Source organism: Saccoglossus kowalevskii, chromosome 5, assembly GCF_978046115.1.
Source record: "Saccoglossus kowalevskii chromosome 5, keSacKowa6.1, whole genome shotgun sequence".
Classification (NCBI taxonomy): domain Eukaryota; kingdom Metazoa; phylum Hemichordata; class Enteropneusta; family Harrimaniidae; genus Saccoglossus; species Saccoglossus kowalevskii.
In genome coordinates, this window is record NC_140645.1 from 8,362,785 (window position 1) to 8,385,274 (window position 22,490).

A 22,490-nucleotide genomic window follows, 5' to 3' on the forward strand; every position below is an offset into this window, starting at 1 on the left:
CCTGAAAACAATGTTAGTTATATTCAATTATGCATTATACAACTTTCTATGAATCATTCACTCTTCATCACAGTATTTATTAGAGTGGCAATATTTAACTATATTTTTTCTGTGTATTTGTAACGAGCACCGCTGACAGGTGGACACTTCATGCGTCTTAAATCATTGTAATTATCAGTTGTTCTGCAACCTACGTAATTTGCTGTTTAAATAATGGGGCGCCATTTATACAGTCCTCAATAATACACGGTTGATATAATTGCATGTTTCGTAACATGATTACAAACGAGTTCAGTAGTTTTGTATTTATGTGTGACGTCAATACACAAGTATAAGCAAAGGTATTTTATCAAAAACTCGCAATTGGTTATGTCTGAAATCCATTTGGTGTTTGAGTAGGATATTTACTGCCTCTACATAGGTTAATAGTGAACCTAGTTTATTTTAGTGGATTTGTTGGTTCATCTTTCAAAAACTTGACAGGCTACAATAGATGACGGCTTCACATACCCCAACTGCATTACATGTAGTATGCCCAGTGGCAACGGAACAAACAAATGGTACTAAGCGGAACCGTTAAATGATTACAGAAAAAGAAACTGCACTGGTTAATATTTGTCAAACTTTTTCGAGTGTGTGTTGTTTGCTGAATATGCATCGCAAGGAGTCGATTGCAAATGAATGCATTCAGCGTATGGAGTCATATGTATAGTATATGTCCAGGGAATTGGAATATTTGCTCTGAATGTGTAATATACTTAATATAACTGAATAGAGATGCAAACGATTTTCTATTCCAAACCGCGAGTCCACAATTTTTCAGTGGCATACTTTTGGTATCGAAAATATTGCTATTCGTTATGGACTGGGTACGGCTCTTGGAACCCGACGTCGTGCGGCAGATGCGTCAGAGCTTGCGAGAACGCGTAAGTGGCACGATAGAGGGCAGAAAAAGACGTATCCAGTCCTTAAAAGTTTTTTTTTTCATATATTTTATAGGTGTAATTAGGACCTGGTAATTTTCTCTGTTCGGGGGTGACGGGGAAAACAGGAAGAACCAAACTAATTTGAAATTTAATAAAAGGGGGTGCAATTTTTTCCATTTACTCGGAGTTTTGCAATCAATTTTGCTATGTGTAGAAAAAAATCATGGTTTAAACAGACACAATACTTACATCCTTTATTACACAAGTTCATAAACCTTCCTTTCACACTTTCAAAATTCAAACTGTTTTTTGTAATATATAGTTTATTGCATTTTTAATTGCTAATAACGACCAATGCATGCACTCAAATAGTTTTTTTTTGAATAACTCAACTCATCATAATGCATAATACCAACAAATGTAGCAAGGGATGGGAATGATGATATAATTAAAATAAAATTGATCATTAATCAACAGCAATTCATAACATAATCTGGTATATGAACTATTGTGCATATTTTTTAAATGTAAATATCACTAAAACCATTTCACTAACACCATTTCACATCACTGCTGTCGTGATCTACATCAACTTCATGGATGCCATCATCACCGCTGCCACCTTCTACATCACTTTTCAAGTCCACTTTTTCGTTTAACATATTGGAGTGGGTTACGGTTTTTATATGATTGGACCGGGATAACCGAGGCCTGTGGTAAATTATATAGGTTAAGAAATATACATATAATAACAATAGTTTAGAGTGGATATTTAATGTACTGCGCCAGTTTAGCCATATTTCATTGTACTGTGGAAATTCATGTTGTGTTTGCTTTCCCCATTTGCCAGTTGTTATTTTGTTATTGGAAAAAAATAGTGAGACCTACATAAAAGTACATTTTTACACGCGTTTAATTTATCTATGACTTCTTTTTGATAATAGCGAACATTCTCATGACATCAACAAGTTATGGAACAAATCAAGCTACATCTGTGATCCGCAAAACTTTAGTTGCAGCTATTTTTGTGATGATGAAAAACAAAAATCGGAAATTTGAGAAATGGAAGGTTGATGCTCAAAAAACCGTTGGATAATTTACATACGGAAGAGATACAATCAGTCACCACGAAGGTGTAATGTCATGATTAAGTTTTCATGTTTTTAGATATTTCTTCGTATTTTGGCAATTACGACGAAACTCAATGATTATGACTAGATGGTTTGTTTCCGGTGAAAGGATGGACGAATTCATTCACGCTTGCTGGTACTCTGTTATCATTTGGGCTTATATTCACTAAGTACTGAACGGAAATAGGATCAGTGATTGAAACTAATTACAGATATAAACTTTGCCAACGGACTGTTGTTTTACCACACATGATAACCCTGACACCACACGACTGTTCTGGGAGTGTTTTATATGAGTAGTCTTCCAATATAGTGAACAATTAATCAAGTATATAAGGCCACACCGACTTAATTTTATGCATGACATCCGCGCGCACATTAGTTTTCGCCTGTTCTCAAAAAAATCTCCGACGACGAGTCTTCACAGATCTTCTTCTGTACGGAACTTGCCGACTCATAGTGTCGCAAAGCGCCGACCTGTAGTAAAACTCGTTATGGACTACCTCAAAACCAAACTCCGCACAAATAGATGCGCGTTACGTAAAGCGCAAAGACCTATGGGAACGAGATAAAAGTTCAGAGGTAAAACGGAGGGATTGTTGTAGACTGGTACGCGATTGACGTTGGCCAGGGAGATGTGGCGTTTACACAGCTATACGATGAGAGAAATGGAAGAGGAATGGAGGTGTATGGTGGCCTAAAAGTCGGTCAGTCGACAAGTCAGTTCGGTTGCTTTGTCCGCATTGAAGTCGACAAAACTGCAACGAAAGCAGCGGAAGCTCCTCGGCCGAAGTCCCCTTTTGAGGTGAAGAAAAGTTTCTTCTAATTTTTTCTTTTTTCATTTTCTGATTCGGATAATTTGCTTGCACACACAGTCAGTAATATTTTGATCATATGACAAATTTTCATCAAGATATGTGTACATAATTTTCTGCATCCAAATTTTTGTTGTTGGTATTTTTTTCAATATTGAGCCTCTTATAATTTGTTACTTAGTTGAAGTAGTTCTAGAGCATTTGTGTCTACACTTAGTCTATCTGAAGTGTCACTTTAAAAGCTGTAGTTTGAATGTCGAAGAAGTTAATTTCCAGGTTGCTGTTGACAAACTTATTGTTCATTTTTAATTATTTTTCTTTTCAATACAACACAGTAAGTTTTTCTTTATTATTGAGTTGATGTGTATGCTTTTGGCAAAGCTAACATCTGCCTTATCCTCTTGCCTTTTCAAAATCAAAGGTGATGATACCTGTGACAGTAATACAGTACGAGATGTGTACATCAACGTGTGCCTCCTACAAATAAAGACTTCTTGTTTTGTTTTTTGATACATTGTGGTTCAATTCGTAATAACAGTTCCGTAGTCCTGTGGTTTTAGCATCATTTTTTTTTGGTAGGATTATTTTTTTCGCCCTCTCGCATTAGTTTTGGGGTCTTCAGAGGATGTCATCCATAAAATTAAATCAGTGTGGCCTAATGGCGGGTTAAATACTTCGTGTGTGATTGGCTACATGAGTGGAATGTGTGGAGGCCACGCCTCAAAATCTTAAATTACCGTGTAGTAGGTTAGGATTTGAAAAGGGAATAAAGTCAGTCTCCACGCAGGGAGCTGAGACGAGCGTTTACTCGATACCATCTGTGTGTTTTTGCTTGGTTGAAATGTTTGTGAACGTGACGATCCCTGGTACCTGATGTAACGTTAATAAGACCAGAATTAAATCTTTAGAGTATTATAAACACCGGAAACAGGGTACTACTGCGTATTCGAGCAACCTATGACATGGATTATATCGGAAACAGGGTACTACTGCGTATTCGAGCAACCTATGACATGGATTATATCGGAAACAGGGTACTACTGCGTATTCGAGCAACCTATGACATGGATTATATCGGAAACAGGGTACTACTGCGTATTCGAGCAACCTATGACATGGATTATATCGGAAACAGGGTACTACTGCGTATTCGAGCAACCTATGACATGGATTATATCGGAAACAGGGTACTACTGCGTATTCGAGCAACCTATGACATGGATTATATCGGAAACAGGGTACTACTGCGTATTCGAGCAACCTATGACATGGATTATAGGACCCGTTTAGTGATCATTGATGAAGGAAAGATTTCACGAAAAATGCTTCGATGAGGAGAAGACTACAGCAGCAACGTGATGACATTTGAAGATCAAGATGATGTCAAATATTTTAGAAAACAAATCGCCCCCAAAAAATTGTGTTGTGGTTTAATAGCAGACACTTGGTTCAACGGGGTTACATATGGTATATCTACATAAGGCCAATGACAACAACATCAAAACGTTCGCGTTCGTTACAGATTTCACTCTGGTGAATACACATTATAGATTTATGATAATTTTGATATGAGAAAATATTGTGCCTTTATTAACACTTATTTATGATACGCGTACGCGTCGCATGTTTCTAGAATTAAGTTGATTGGAAAACACCAAGCTCAATAAGAACAGTTTCAATCTACTAAATACCTTGTTATGCACAATAACGTACATATCTTTTATGGCTACAGTGCAGGAATTCATGACAGCTGACGGATTCAACTGGGAATATTTCAAAATTGTATATGTTTGCTCTTATGTTCTTCGTTAATTGACCTATGACCTCTATGTGCTTCAGCATTCAGTACGAAAATAAACGGCCATATACGACCATATATTTACTTTTTCGAATTGTTAACGATAATATAACAACATAGGTCACATTTCAATGTAAATTCGCAAATTTTGCAATCCCTTTTCACAATTTAGTAAGTAGTTTGTTTATTATTTCACGCTTTGATGGTGGTAAAAATTGCTAGTATGAGAAGCTTTTCCGATTAATTGTACTCATTTTTACCTATATTTTTAACTGCAAGGTAACTATGACTTAGGTAAAATGTATTACGGGCAGCGCATATGGAACTCTGCTAATATACGGGACTTTCACATTTCCAAATTAATAATTTAGTTCAACTTAGCTCAAATATGCACGCAAATTCACCAACTTTGAACTCACTTAGCATAAATGTGCACGCTATTTTATTATATCTTACATTCATATTTGCCGACTTCAAAATCTAGTTGTACATTGAAAATACGTGCAAATTCTAAAATATTTTGTAAACTTAAAATATCAAAATAATTGCATATTGTCTTTTTCATGTTTGTGGCGAATGGAAGAAAAAAGTTTTTATTTTTTTACCATCTAGTCTCCCACGCAATGACTAGCCACGCCCGACTGTCTTTTTCATGTTTGTGGCGAATGAAAAAAAAATTACCAGCTAGTCTCACACGCAATGACTAGCCACGGCCGATTGATTTTATATTTTGTGAAAGGTCGATCACCTGATCACTTGGCTATTAGGGTCGTTTAAATTTTATTCGAATTGGCGGCCATTTAATGTTTGGAAATGATTCAAAATTGCATTCTGTTCCATTTGCACGTGCTTCAGCAGTAAGTACGATAATATTCGGCCATTTACGACATATTTATTCCTTTTTTCGAACTTTTAAGGACTGGACAAGATACACTAGAAATAACCTCGAATATTGACGATCTCAACAATGTTATACGGCAATTTCATGCTAAGATGCACTGTCTAGCAGGCTAGAAGTGTGGGATATTTGTGAATCTCAGCGCAGTACGAGTACCTGCACATCTAATAATATCGACTTTAAACATGAATTACAATCTGCCAGATGGATTCCAAGAAGACAAAAATTCCAACGATGACTTCGTGGCACACATAATATGTTTGGCCCCAATAAAAATGCAGTTGCAAATAGCAATCACGTAACTGCCGCTCATTTAGGTGTGTATATCATTCATCACTTCAATACTAAGGCATTGTATGTATTGTTTTTATAATGCATGCATATAATTATAACGACTGCTCTACTGATTGATTAATGCATAGATAGTAACCACATTGAGTTGATTAGAATATGATCATATTGGCAAATGGTATAGACTTGTGTCCTATTAATTGTATTTTCTGATTTTTCATGGAAGCATTGTATGAATAATTAAGAGCAATATATTGGACACGTTTACTTGACATCTCAATGTTGAAAACGCTGTTTTATTGCTGACTGTTCATATCGATGGAATGATTGTTCACAGTTCCCTGAACGATGGCTGTTTTACTTGAGGCGGTATTTTCATTTTGTCATACACCTTGAACCTAAAACAACAACAACAACAACAACAACAACAACTTCGAGTGTTATTTATACGGAGCAGTTTGGCATGGTTAACTCGATACATCATACTAGCGATGTTTCTCCAAAGCTAACTGGTTGGATTACCTTTCCAGATAAATATATCAAATGTTATCAGTTTTGTTTTGTTTAATAATTGATTTAAAACAAGACATGTGTCAATGGTATTGGAAATGTCAATCCAACCTAAAGATATATACTTTTACATATTACATAATGGGATGTAAAACATTTCACTATTATTTCAACACTGTGAATGTAATAGGATTAATGAGTCATAACTACAGTTAGCGAGATTGTTATTGTAATTACGTGCAAAAATATATAATTCTTTGGATATTAAAAGCACTTTTTATATTATTCTACAAAATGGTTCGCCTTCACAGTCACATATAAGATATACTAAATTGAAAAAATAATTTTAATGTGTGTTATAAAATTAAAAAAAGGTTTCGCTAGGTGATTTGGTAAAGTGGTCTCCCATGCAAGTACTCACCACTCCCGAAGAAGCTTAAAACTTGACAATAGAGCAATACAGCCATGATGAACTGGACTTTTCACTACTACTTTCGAAAATACAACTACTTAAGTAAAATTTAAAAACAAAGTTGGCAATTTTTCAAACGCTTTTCACAACTTTGTTCGCTATTTCCTTACATTTTACGTTCGGTTCTTTATACAGTCTTGAAACACTTATGGAGCTTTTACTCTGACTTTCAATAACTTATATGACAATTAACTGCGAGATCAGTAGGATCAACGCATTTGCAATCAAATCTGCCCACTTTCCACTTACTTTTGAAAACTTTTCAGCAAGATTGCAACAGATTAATGCCACGTTTATTGTCTACAGTTATCGAGTTTTTATTGAAATTACGAATTATGAATTCCTTTGGATATTACAAGCAATATACATACATAGTAATATACAAAATTGTTCGTCTTCACAATCGTAAATAAGATATACTAAATTGAAATAAATAATTTAAATGTCTGTCACAAAATCAACAAAAATAATTGCGCTAGATGATTCGGTCAGGTGATCTACCATGCAAGTACTTGCCACACACGATGAAGCATAACACACGTTGAACACTTGACAATAGATCTACTTAGGCATGATGAACTGGTTCATAATTTCGAAATGATTCAAAATATATATTAATTCCAAATGTAGTGTTTCGGGTTTGACCTATGACATCACTTGCTTCAGACGACAATTTGACTCTCGTCTATGAGGCTTTTCGAGCTTTCCAATACTATGTTCGAAAAGACGACCACATAGACCAAATTTACAAACCTAACTTGCAACTTTTTACAACTTTGCACGCAATTCTGTATATTTGTAGATTCAGTTTGTATGGCCGTCTACTTATGTATCGGGATTGCTTTCAATCGACTTATAGTTCAGTATTCTAATATTCAACTACGGGTTTTGGTAGATGACATTTGCCATCAAATCTACCAACATTTCAATCACATTTCACAATTGACTGACAGACAACAAATGCATGTGGAGTCTATACAGATATGCCATATCTACTCTAGTATTCTGTATTGTGGTAGCCATACATTTTGACGTCACAATACCCATAATGCTTGTATTCGTAAATTAAACAATATCTGATAACTAAATAAATCGGTGTCTTTCTCTATCAATCGGCTTATTATTGTTTTAAATATATTGCATTATATTACCCCCTTAGAACTCCATAGCAATATTTAGGAAGTAAAATCTACAATATATTGTTACATTTATTGTTACAAGGAAAATTAAAAAAAATACATTTGAATAACCAGCTGCAAAGAATTTAAAAAATAGCGACTCGCTAAATAAAATATTACTCTGGTATTCAAACTAAATATAGATATGGTAATTTAATAATACTATGTTACAAATGCTACGGGTGGTCATTCATACGCTATAAGGTAACTATACAACAGACGCGAGCGTTGTCTACGAGGTCCACCAAGCTAAACTAACGTCAACAACAGGTAATGTGAGTATAGAAATCAACATATTATCGAGCTTGGTACCATTTTTTAACTATCTTTAGATTGTTTTGTAATTACATTTTGCATATGTTTCTTGTTGCTAATCGTTCATTCTACTTATATGTAATATATGTACCGCGCTCAGGGGTTTGCCATTTTTTTGTAATATGCTGTAATAAGATATATAACAATGTAGTAATAGTTCGTTTTGTTTTTTTAATCTTGGGATTTAATGATCTTTGTCTTGGTAAATAGTACGTATGAAACATGATTCAACCATATGGACGTTAACATACATAACAATAACAATACTGTTAACAGTTCAGCTCGAAGCCATACATTCACAGAGTGCTTTCCCGGATGTCTCAGTAAGATTTCCGTCTTTTGCTTTCAAACGATGTGGACTCAGTGAATTTGGAGTACATGAAATAAACCGTAATATCACGCTCCTTAAACTAAGTCCGTTCAGAGAATACACAGAATATTCTCCCATTAAAACATTGACAAGCATTATATTGAAGTACGTGCTAGCTGCCACGTCGTCGTCGTCTTGCAATTAGCAGAAACAATACACGTATATACACGTATACATAATATATACAAGCATACAATATATGTATACACAACTGATTTACATGAGATGCGTGACAATAATATTTGTAATAACCATGATCGTGATTTAAGAATGTCATTTTAAAAGCAAATTGAATGGTCAAAGTAAGCGCCTGCAATGCTTAACCCAATCTAAATTAAATAAACGATTTTTTATAAGGTCGCCTTCAATGGTTTCATGTTTCTGTGGATTATAATTTTGTTTTAAACTTCTTTGCTACATACACTCTCGTGTGAAGTCATTAATACTTTCTAATTACTTCAGCTCCCCTAATGATATTTATTTATTCGAGATACCAAAGGTTTCTCCAATTACAGGCACTCATAAATTACAAATATAAAAATATTATAAAATACAAAGAATAATCCAAAGCTAAACTTATGGCATTTAAAACAAATGTCTTAACATTAGACTCGTTAACGATAGACTCGTTAACATTTCTACTGAACCAGCGATATAAATTCAATTTAAAAAGTCAAAACAATGAAAGGTAAAATAATATTTTCTGAGATTACTATGACAAAGAAGTAGTTTGAAAAGATATACGGAGCGGAGATTTCTGGAGGGAGCATGAAAAGGAATGTTGTTACTGGTAAATTGTCTATGCGTTTGCATTAGTAGATCTAGCATATTGTATGATATTTTCACATTAGTGCCAGCATGAGCGGACCAACTAAGATTATCCAACAGTATGACACGAAGGACTTTAGTTTGAGTGACACGTTCATTCAGCAAATTATCTATCTTATAATTGTGATAGAGAGTCGAGCGTTTCTTAATATTATACATCTTTTCCTTTCAGGGGTACATTATGGAAATGCCAAAATCCAAAATGTTTTAAACAGAATCAGCGAACTTCTTTGTGTGAAGTCCGACCAAATCCCGGTGAAAGCCACTTTAGTTTTTATTATTAGAGAACGCTCATGCGCGTAATCATTCCACTTTTGAATTTCGCATTTCCTAATATGAACATGACAGAACGGTTACAGTTGTATATTAATGCACATTATGTCCATTATTATACTGAATGCCTGCAATTATGCTCACAGCGGTGACAGGATGTATTTCAGTTATGCAGTAGAACCTGGTCTGCATATCGCAAAACCTCTTTTTTGCTATTTTTGTAGTAGGTTGCCTTCAAAGTAAAAATCACTATACATGTTTGGGCTATATATATATATATGTCCGCTTATGATCCCGAAAAAGTGGCTGTGCTGTGCATAGCAACCCTTATTTACAATTACTGTGGATATTCTATTAAGACCAATGTTCGCCTTTTAGACACAATTTGTCATCTGTATTTTTTTCGAATTATGTCCATTGATACGACTGTACGTTATGTCACATTCCATCCACGCCCGGTTAGAAAACGCTCCGAGTTCTATCCAAATGCGTGTTTTGCGTTAGCTTGCTGGTCTACATTAACAGAAAATTAGCATATACTAGTAGTATGGCATTTTTTTCACCCAGAATACCTCGCGATTCATTTCTGCGCTGGCGTACACAACTTTATTTTCATGTTTCACTGCTGTGAAAGTTTCAACTTTCTGACTTCCGTGTATTTTATTTTAACGAAATGCGGGGAAAACTCAGAGATTTCGTCCATTTCAGCGAATGTGACATTGATTGGAGTGACTTAATGGGAGAAGGACCTCAGTATTTAGGTGCAATATATAGGCACGAAGAGGATGTGAAAAAACACAAATTACGTCATCACCACCACCGTCGTGTGTGGCTTCAAGTTGGCACCTGGCAACAAACGAGAAAAATAAAGAGAACAGCAATGGAAATAATATTTGCCATTTTTGGGGATATCTAACTTTCAAATAGTACTAACTATATGATATTTTAAGCCGAAATTTGCATATACGAGGGTTGATACAATCGGATACTCTCAGCAAACAAAAAAAAACAAAAATTCTTCCGAGCACATGTACCGTGTAACGTGAAACACTGTTATTTAATATGATTAAGACGGATCATATGACAACCTAAAGTCGGTTTGGTTATCCAAAATCTACAATTAATTCCGTCTTTCAAGTATTAGTTGCTCCTATTTCTCACGGAATAAAATGAGTTGGTTAGCGACACCAAACAGCCATCTTGACTCGTACACAACACCTACGGCAAAATCAGATGCAAAATGAACGACTGAATTGAACACTTCCCGGTAATTATTCATAAAGTAAAAAATATTACCAAACAATTAAAAAATAAAATCAAAAATTAATAACGACTGTGATTGTTTTGGGCGTGGTTATGCGATTCACCAGGGTTCAAACGTCCGTGGTATTATTGCCATAACGCATTGTTTAAAGTGAATACGGATTTTAAACTACACTCGCCTTTTCACGATACAAATATGATCACACAGGAACTTGCAACTTTAAATAAAATTTGCCGACTTTGCTCAAAAACACGCAATATTTGTTGACGTAACACTAAACAAAGGTGCATCAAATGAGCTCGAGGAAAATGCTATGACGTCCCCACGGTCTCCCAACAAGCGCAACACGTGCCGTAGACAGGACTCGGGCGATTCACACCTTAGAAAAATATTGTTTTTAAACCGGATTTTGAGGGACTGTGGTTATTTATACGTTGCTACGACACAAAACTACACACATAAAACTTCCAACTTCGAAATACGGGTTCTTGATGTTTCAATAACATTAATAGGATATAACATACTTGTACACCAAATAGAATGAAGCATATAGCATTGAATAGTTTATCTATTGTTTTCAGCACGGAAAGTCATCATGGCACCAAAACGCATTATCTTGATTTTAATTGCCTTGTTGTCGTCAATCTCCCTAATGGAAGCTTTTTTGTTCGAAGGTGAAGGTCTTGGTTTGCCCGGCAGCTATCTTGGCGAACCCGGAAAACGCTTCAGTATGTTAAATCTCACATCGAAAAGAATGACTGGCGCCAGTACAAACAACTGAGGCTATCCATATATATATGCATTTATGATTCAACTAATGCATTTAAGAGTATGTCAATAAAAAAAAGTTTAGTGTAAACCACTAAATGTAAAACATACTTGTCATTTATTATGGCTTAACATACCGCCAAATACAAACTCCAAGAGTTAGAACCACACACATATACACTCAGTGGGACTAAAGCAATCACTTGACTTTCTTATACAATTTATTTTGGGCAACATCATTAAGTGAACAACCTTGTGGAGTGGTACAGGAGAGTGGCATCGAGGTAATTAATAACCCGAATACAATTTTGCAAGTAATTTTCATACAAAACTGGCAGATGGATTCAGAAAAGAAAAAGAAGACCCAAGTCAAGTTATATTTTGCTGGATAATAGGGGTAACGATGATGTGCCTACGTAAACAAGTCAGGAAATGTATTATTATCGTCCATGGTGTAGAATTGTGTATTAAGTGTTCGAATTTAGTAGTAACATTCAAAATCCAGGGATTATTAATTAATAAATTGATTTAACAACTTGGAATGGTGGAATTTATTTGAACTAATACTACAGTTGTTTACATCAGAATGGCTCTCAAATATTTATCTAGACATTTATTATCTCAATTTAACAACTTGTAATAGTGGAAATTGTTAAACAGCAGTTATTTACACCAGAATAAATATCAAATATGTTTAAAGACATTTATTTTGCCTATTTAACTTTAAACTTAATTGCTATTTGTGAAATGCAATGAATAGGTACAATCAAACAGTACAGAAGAATGTATCAACCCACTCAACCATGGTGCAATGCGTCACGGAAGTGACAAAACCTAATTGTCGGCAATGTTTACATATGGGTGATATCAGCACTCGACTGGTAAACTGTATTGTAATTCGTTGTTACTTCATTACTTATTGTCAGTTTATTCTCATGCAGTAACTTTAATGGATTATAGTGGGTGCATAATGGATACACTTTTTTACAACTGCAATACTATATATATTGTAATGGAATTTATTTGGGGCTCCACTACAAAAAGAACGTTACCCGGCCTAGTAATTTAGGGGCGATAAACGACGTCACTTTCTACCGCGATACCGTGTCGCACGGTGTTTTGGCGGACACACAGCACGCACTTTCTTCTCAGGGGGATCCTGGTACCGCCTCGGTTCAACCACTTCACGATGTTATCTGAATAAAACAATTCACACACGGATTGTGGATGAAAACAGAGTAGTTATATTCTCCATGAACCATCACATCAAGGCCATGCTGCTCGAACAGAATTACAGAGTGTGTACATGTCAATCAAAAATAGTCATGTGATATTATATACTCAACCCGATAGGCTAATATCTGTAATAGGCGTACATCTAATACATATATGGAGTGGAATATTCCACCACTACCTGGCGACCCGAAAGGTCTACCTAGGTTAACAAATAGTTTAATAATGTAATAAAGCACATGTTTCCATTACACTCCTCCTCCCTAGACCAAACTACATCCTGTGTTTGTGTCGTAATCTCAACAGTAGTTACAACAAGTCTAGATTCACATAAGTTACCTACAATAAACATTGTCAATCCTACCTGTATATACCTGTAAAAGAAATAGTTAACAATAAATCACAAACACATAACTCTAAATAGACTTGCATGCATGCAGGCTGCTGGTCTATATAACATCAATATTTTCACACACAAAGAGTTCATGCATCTAAAACAAAAGTAGTTTTCTACAGATCAGTGTTCACATAAAATGTCCAAATACATTCTCAAACTTGATGAACATCTTCATCATCCAGGTTTACACGTCTAATCCTTCCGAACCCATAATAATGTGTTGGTTTCCGATCTCGTCTTGGGTACTTAGACTGTCTGTCACTCTGGTTGTTCTTCTCACAACTATTATCTTCACAAGGCACAGTCATGGTCTCAGTTTTAGTGTTCGCTGACTCTTCTGGCCCTCCAGGTGGGTCTAAAGGTGGAGTTTCAACAGCTTCTTGCTCTGTGCTACCAGTCACATCCAGTTGGTGATTACAGGTAGCGTCTGTGTTCACATTGGGCTTCAATAAAGTTGTTGAACAATCTTCCACTGGTGCATCCGGCAACATGACAGGACTTAATGATTGGTCAGCAGAAATCTGGTCCGTCACCTTCGTAGTTTGGAGTTCTTCTGGGTGACCATCTTGTATTCTCTGTTCCAAGACTGCTAATGGTACACGGTCTAGCCAAGGGGGGATTGGTTTTCCTTGGTATCTTTTCAGTTTCTCATAATGAACTACTTTAAACTTGCTGCGGAGACTACGTTGGATGCGGTAAACCACATCAGATATTCTACTGACAACCATATATGGATCTTCAAAGTTCATTTGTAGTTTGGGGCTGAGACCTTTCCTCCTCCGTTCTTCCTTTAGCCACACAAACTCTCCGACTAGATACCCTTTCTTATCGAGGTAACGGTCATAATGTCTCTTTTGATGATGAGCACTTGCACCTAATCGTTCTCTTGCCAATGCATGTGCACTCTGCATTTTGGCCTTTAGATCCAAAATATAGTCAGATTTACCACTGTCACACTCATCGTTGTTGACTTCAAACATTAAATCTACCGGTAATGTTACTTCTCGTCCCAACATCAAAAAAAGTTTGGGCTTTCCCCTGTAGATGCATGTACGGATGAGCGATAGGCCATGGACACATATGGCAAGTACTGATCCCAATCACGCTGGTGGGCCAATGGGTCTAGATAAGACTTAATTACTCCCACTACGACCTTCATATGCCTTTCTACCATTCCATCACTTTGAGGGTGTCGTGGAGTGGTGTAGGTTTTACATTCTAGCCACTTAGTAAAATAGTCAGGAAAGACCAAGACCTTTTTGTTTCCCTCAGAACTTTCAGTAAAAGGCCCCAATATGTCAATTGCCACTCGCTCCATTGGATTTCCTACCAAGTATGTTTGTAGTGGTGCCTTTCTTGGTTTTCGTGCAGATTGACGTTGAGCACAAACATTGCAAGACCTCACATATGCCCGCACATCTGAAGCCATGCCATACCAGAAATATCTCATTTTCAGTCTAGAAAGGGATTTTTCCATTCCCAAGTGACCTCCAGATTTAGCAGTATGTAATTCTTGCAGTACACGTTCTCGACAATCAAATGGAAGGAACATTTGCCACCTCACCCTGAGACCATCAGGTGTTTCAAACAGGCGACACAAAACTCCATTATTTACTCGCAGATGATCATACGCAGCCCAGCACATCTTAACCTCATGTGAGAACAATGAAATGTCCTTCCAAGCAGGTCTCTCTGCACCGGTTTCCACAGCAGAAATCAAAATTTTCATACCATCCACCTGAAGTTGTTTTACACGAAGTTCCATGTTGGTCCATAGTGGTTTTGCTACCAGTATCCCAACATCATGCTGCTCGCTTTTCTGACCAATATCAAGGTCTTTATTACTATCAGAAGGGGAATCCATGCCCTTGGCCACCAAAGGCTTCCCTGCAGTCCCCATCCTCACAGATAGAGATTGAACAGCATCACCAACTTCTACAACTTTGTTATGCTCTGTAACTGCTACAGGGACATACTGTGGAGCTTTAGGATCTAACGCAAAAGTTCTCACATTTGTTTCCTCTAACTTTTGCTGACATTCAGAAATATTGCTACTGGGGTGAATCTGTCCACATTGTTTGCACTGATATGATGGCAGGCGACTGAGGGCATCTGCATTAGAATGTTTCACACCTCGTCTATGAATGATTTTAAAATCAAATTGTTGCAACATTTCTAGCCAATGGGCTAGTTGTCCTTCAGGATTACGGAAACGCATCAACCAAATTAGAGATGCATGGTCTGTACGCAATATGAAATGCCTCCCAGAAAAATAATGACGGTAGTACTTTACATAGTTAACTACAGCTAACAACTCCCTCCTAGTTACACAGTACCGACGTTCAGCAGCAGACAGGACACGACCAGCATAACCAATTGGAATTTCTTTGTTGTCCTGGACTTGAGAGAGGACAGCACCTATGCCAGTATTGCTGGCATCAGTGTCCAGGACAAAAGTACCATGTTGAGAAGGAAAACCTAGAATTGGGGCTGTAGTCAAAGCTTTCTTTAGACTATCAAATGCACTCTGGCATCTTTCGTTCCAGTTAAAAACAACATTCTTCTTTGTCAGGTCATGTAATGGGCGAGACAACTCTGCAAAGCCTCCAACAAAACGCCGATAATAAGATGCTAAACCTATGAATGCACGTACCTCGGATACAGATTGAGGAGTGGGCCAATTTTGCAGAACCTCTACTTTACTAGGATCGGTTTCAACCCCCTTTGCTGAAATCCTGTGACCAAGAAATTCTACAACCTTACCAAACAGAATGCATTTGTTAGGCTTGAGCTTCAACCCTGTTTGCCTTAATCGAGTAAAAACCGTCTGCAGCCGAAGCAATGCATCACCAAAGGTCCTAGCAAAAACTATTATGTCATCTAGATATAAGAGTAGTATCTTCCATGACAGACCTCTGAAGCAACGTTCCATTATTCGTTCGAATGTGCTTGGAGCATTAGCAAGACCAAAAGGACAAACATTCCACTGATACAATCCTGTTTTAGTACAAAATGCAGTGTAAGGCTTGGACTTCGGTTCCACCTCCACTTGCCAATAACCTGATTGCAAATCCAGCATGGAAAACCACTGTGAACCATGAAGAGACTCTAGAATGTCATCAATTCGTGGGAGGGGAAAACTGTCTCTGACTGTTACAGCATTCAATCTTCTGTAGTCAACGCACAGTCGTTGAGATCCATCTCTTTTTTTTACCAACACCACAAGAGAAGACCATGGACTGACAGAGTCCTCTATTAAACCTCTTTTCAACAAATCGCTTGTTTGCCTGTCTATCTCCTCTTGCTTCCATCTAGGTGTACGATAATGCACCTGTCTCACAGGATTTCCCTGTACTATGATTTTATGTTTTATTAAATCTGTCCTACCAAGGTCTCTATCATCACAACTGAATACGTCACCGGATTTTCTCAACAATTCAGCAAACTCATGTTTCTGCTGAAGATTCAGTTCTGTGCTACCCTTATTAAACAACTCAAGAAGATGACTAGGAACTATTGACTCACAAGAATCCGAAATATTAATAACAGAGGGTTCACAACTAGCAGTGTTTATCTCTTCACAATCACCACTATTATTAACATTGCCCTCAGGCAGATCAAACTGTTCAACTTCTCCTGTCCCAACTCGCAAAAGTGCTATAACTGTACCTGCCTTTAAGAACTGATCAGTCTCATTCACATTGAGCACACGGACAGGTATTCTGGTACTCCAGGGATTCACAATAGCGTTACACACACCAATCCCATTTTCAAAAGATTTAGTTGAAACCGTAGGACCCAACAGTGCAGTGCACTCTGTGTCACATTTCATACAAGCAGTGACTCTATCTGCAGCTTTCCCACCATTAGTTTTATAACATGGTTTCAAGTAGTACCCAACCTCACCAACCCTTGGTGGTTTAACCTTTCTACCAATCACCAAAGATTCGCTCAATGCAGGGATATATGTGTCTTTGGTGACACTTATCCTCGAGACATAAGGTTTAAATTCAACATTATTATCAAGTTTATCAGAACATGTAATAATTTGTCCATCCATCTCCAACACTCCATTAAAAGCATCAATTTTACAATTCAATGGCCCAATAGAAGAAAGACCCAAGACACCAATGTCCCAAGGTTCCAACTCTACTATATACACTGGTACCAATACATGCTTTCCATTTAAAGCAATGTCTAAATGGCACATTCCAAGAATTTCCTGTTTACTGTCCCCAAAAAGTATAACTGACTCGTGAATGACCTTCAGCTGAGGTCTATCTTTTTCTGGAATTTTGAGGAACCAATGTTCTGCAAGAAAGGTATCTGTGGCACCTGTGTCAACTTGTATATGACCTTTGACACCCTGAATTGTTACTTCAGTGAATAGTTTAGTTTTACCACACCAAGTAGTTCCACCATGTTTTAAATCATTCTTTGTAGCTTCATTTTTAACACCTTGGGCCAACCTGACATTACTCTTATTACCTATTTGGACTGGGGGTTGACCCGTACACCCAGTCCGCTGGTGTTTAAACTTTGCTCTTTTACTTCTAATGCAGGACATTCATAACGTTTATGTCCAGGTTGGTGACAATTCCAACACTCCAAGTTTTTGACTTTACCCTTGGAATATCTTTGACCTTTCCCCTGACCTTGATCTCGAGTCGAAGTTGAATTTTTCAGAGTAGTAATTTCACCCTGTATTTTATCAACACTCTGCAGCAACTGTTTCACAACACCAGTCAACTCATTTATTTTGTCAGAGGAGTCCTCTCTATCACCAACAACTCGTACAACAGGTCGTTTTCTGGGACCAGTTAGTGTCAAATAATTCTCCTCCAATATGCTCTCATGCACTACTTCATCAAACATACACCCTGGTTTACGTGCAGTTTCATTAACTTTTCTACGAACTTCTAGAATATCTATTGCATTGAAGTAGGCATCGATACATAACTGCTCAAACATGTCACCCTTGGTATCGGGATAACCAACAGAAACTAGTTCTCTGATTTCTTGTGCCAAACCTTGTAAAGAATCACCATCTTTTCTCACACACTGTTTTAGTCGCAACCTACAGATATCCCTTCTACCTATGGAACCAAACCGATCAGCAAGTTTTTGGCAAAGTTGGGAATATGTCAGACTTTCAATATCCAGAGAATTCAACAATTGCAGTGCAGGGCCAGTCAACAATGCCAACAAATACTCTTTGCGTTCCATTTCATCAAGTTTGTGCATATCACAGTAAATCTTGAAATGGATTCGATATATATCCCACGATACATTTCCTGAATATCGTTCAGGGGTCAGCTTATAACGATATGAAGTGTACCTAAATTTATTGTCAACCCAGGTACTCGTAACATGCTCCGTTTGACTGGGACTGTTAACCATAGGATGACTGGATTTAGTTCCCATAGCAACAGGCGGTTTCTGTTCAGGGTACATCGGGACACCAACATTAGTCGCATGCACAGAAACATCACTAGTATTTTCCTTCACTTTAATACAAGTCGATTCTGGGGAAAAGTCCACAGGCTTGTCGAATTCACGTTTAAAAACAGCATTATGCATGATCGGGGTTTGTGGTGAAAATAACACGTCACTATGCTTTTCCTGCCTTGTCTCTACAGGTTGATTTTCTCTGTCTGCTACCTTCAATACGGACTCAGACAAATAGAAAGATTGCCACGCCTTCTTTAATTCATTATTTTCCTTTTCAAGGCGTTCTTGTTCATCGGCTAAAGCTTGTTTCCAGCTTTTCATTTTATCACTTTCTTGTACTTTATCGCTTCCCGCCAAAGGGGTACTGCTCACTTGTTTCTGTGACGATGCGGAAAACCAATATTAAATACAAGTCAATATTAAATACAATCTCGCTATCAGAACCCTCCATACTACATCGATCGGACCAATCACCTCACGGTTATGAAAGAAGGAATGAAGAAAAAGTAGTATTGTATTTTTAGACAAGAAGGAGGTGTGACGCGTGACCGTACCGACTCGATAGAATTTCCCTAGCTAATAAACAACGTGATAGCAGACCCTGTAGTTCAAATACCCAGAACATTGAACAAAAGAAGACAATTCGTTTTTCTCTCTGTCGGAAACCATATCGAGTGTGCAAAAATCACCGACGTTCAATCGCCAAATTACAACGTTCGTATCCACTGGCAATCTGATGAGTCAACACAAATATGGTCGACCAACATGTACTGAAATGGTAACGTGGTACTTACAAGCGGCCAAATTAAATACCCAAACACAAAATCTGCTTTGGGCTGAGAATCGGAAAACTTGACAACTCAACAGTCATGCCACCGCTGCCCACCAAATGTAATGGAATTTATTTGGGGCTCCACTACAAAAAGAACGTTACCCGGCCTAGTAATTTAGGGGCGATAAACGACGTCACTTTCTACCGTGATACCGTGTCGCACGGTGTTTTGGCGGACACACAGCACGCACTTTCTTCTCAGGGGGATCCTGGTACCGCCTCGGTTCAACCACTTCACGATGTTATCTGAATAAAACAATTCACACACGGATTGTGGATGAAAACAGAGTAGTTATATTCTCCATGAACCATCACATCAAGACCATGCTGCTCGAACAGAATTACAGAGTGTGTACATGTCAATCAAAAATAGTCATGTGATATTATATACTCAACCCGATAGGCTAATATCTGTAATAGGCGTACATCTAATACATATATGGAGTGGAATATTCCACCACTACCTGGCGACCCGAAAGGTCTACCTAGGTTAACAAATATCGTAGTTTAATAATGTAATAAAGCACAGGTTTCCATTACACTCCTCCCCCCTAGACCAAACTACATCCTGTGTTTGAGTCGTAATCTCAACAGTAGTTACAACAAGTCTAGATTCACATAGGTTACCTACAATAAACATTGTCAATCCTACCTGTATATACCTGTAAAAGAAATAGTTAACAATAAATCACAAACACATAACTCTAAATAGACTTGCATGCATGCAGGCTGCTGGTCTATATAACATCAATATTTTCACACACAAAGAGTTCATGCATCTAAAACAAAAGTAGTTTTCTACAGATCAGTGTTCACATAAAATGTCCAAATACATTCTCAAACTTGATGAACATCTTCATCATCCAGGTTTACACGTCTAATCCTTCCGAACCCATAATAATGTGTTGGTTTCCGATCTCGTCTTGGGTACTTAGACTGTCTGTCACTCTGGTTGTTCTTCTCACAACTATTATCTTCACAAGGCACAGTCATGGTCTCAGTTTTAGTGTTCGCTGACTCTTCTGAGTGTGTACATGTCAATCAAAAATAGTCATGTGATATTATATACTCAACCCGATAGGCTAATATCTGTAATAGGCGTACATCTAATACATATATGGAGTGGAATATTCCACCACTACCTGGCGACCCGAAAGGTCTACCTAGGTTAACAAATATCGTAGTTTAATAATGTAATAAAGCACAGGTTTCCATTACAATATATATACTTATTGGATGAACAATTTAAGGAGTTTGGGGAGTAAGAGCCTATATTTAAATATCCTTAAAATATATTTTGATTGGTGTCGAAAATCTACTAATATATGCATGCTTTAAAATTGTTACGATTCCACCAATAGATAATCAATTTATCTAAGCCAAAAATGCAACTGCAGATGTGTAGCAAGTAATAATATATCTTGAATTTGCTTTGAGAAAATGCGTAAGACTGCCAGAGAGGTGGACAGCAATTGTAAAAGATACAACTTCATGTCATTCAGGGACTTGATAATTAATTGCATGTTTACACTGGCCTGTCACTTTACTCTGTAGAAATGTGACGCGTAATTAGATTACTGGTTTATAAATTTGATCTTCGTACAACATTTGTTTTGGATTGCTGTCATTGATAACATTTAATATTGAAACACACATTCACGGAAATTCAAGCCGATTGTCCGACAAGTTACTGGAATTGATATTCGCAATTTTCCTTGATAAATAGTAAATCATTTGACATAATATGACCTCTAGGAGCTTCAGCAGTTAGTACGATAATAAAAGGCCATTAACGAAATATTTAATCACTTCTCCGAACGATTAACGACAGGTCTCGATAACACAACTACATAGGTCACATTTCCATGTAAATTTACCAACTTCGCAATAACTGTCCACAACTTTGTAAGCAGTTTGTTTATTATTTTACGCTTTGATAGTGGTATAATCTTGTAATATAATGGCTTTTCCGTCACATTTGCTCATTTTTGTCAATAGTTCTTACTGCGGGATCGATATAACAATGACTTAGGTCAAATTTATTAGTAAACCCTCTAACTTTTCAAATTATTTTCATATCATTTTTAGCCTATTTAGAACATGTTACGGTCAGCTCATTTGGCACTCTGCTAATATACAGACTTTTACTTGTATTTTATTCACTTTTCCTACTTCATAACTTCACAGTTAGATGTGACAACAACAACTTCACATCCTCTTTTCACAACTTTCACCGTCCGCATAAACTAGTTGTACATTAAAAATACGTGCAAATTTAAAACATTCTATAAACATCAAATATCAAAATAATCAGCACAAATTTCTACTGTAAATGTGTGACATCACAATAATAAAAATGTAAAATAAAATGCTTTACGTCTTTTTCATATTTCACCAGCTGGTTTGCTAAGATAGTACGCCCGATTAATCTTAACTTTTTTAGAGACAGATCACCTGACACCTCGGCTATTAGGGTCATTTGAATTTTGTAAGAGGTGGCGGCCAGTTAATGTTTGGGAATGTTTCAAAATTGCATTCGTTTTCACTTGTGCCTTTCGTAAGTTAACCTATGACCTCTACAAGCTTTAGCAGTTAGAACGATAATAAACGGCCATTTTCGACATAGTTTTTTACTTTTTCGAACTTTTAACAAAATTTCTCGATAATATAACAACATAGGTCAAATTTCCATGTAATTTTGTCAATTTTACAATCACTTTTCAGAACTTTATAAGCAGTTT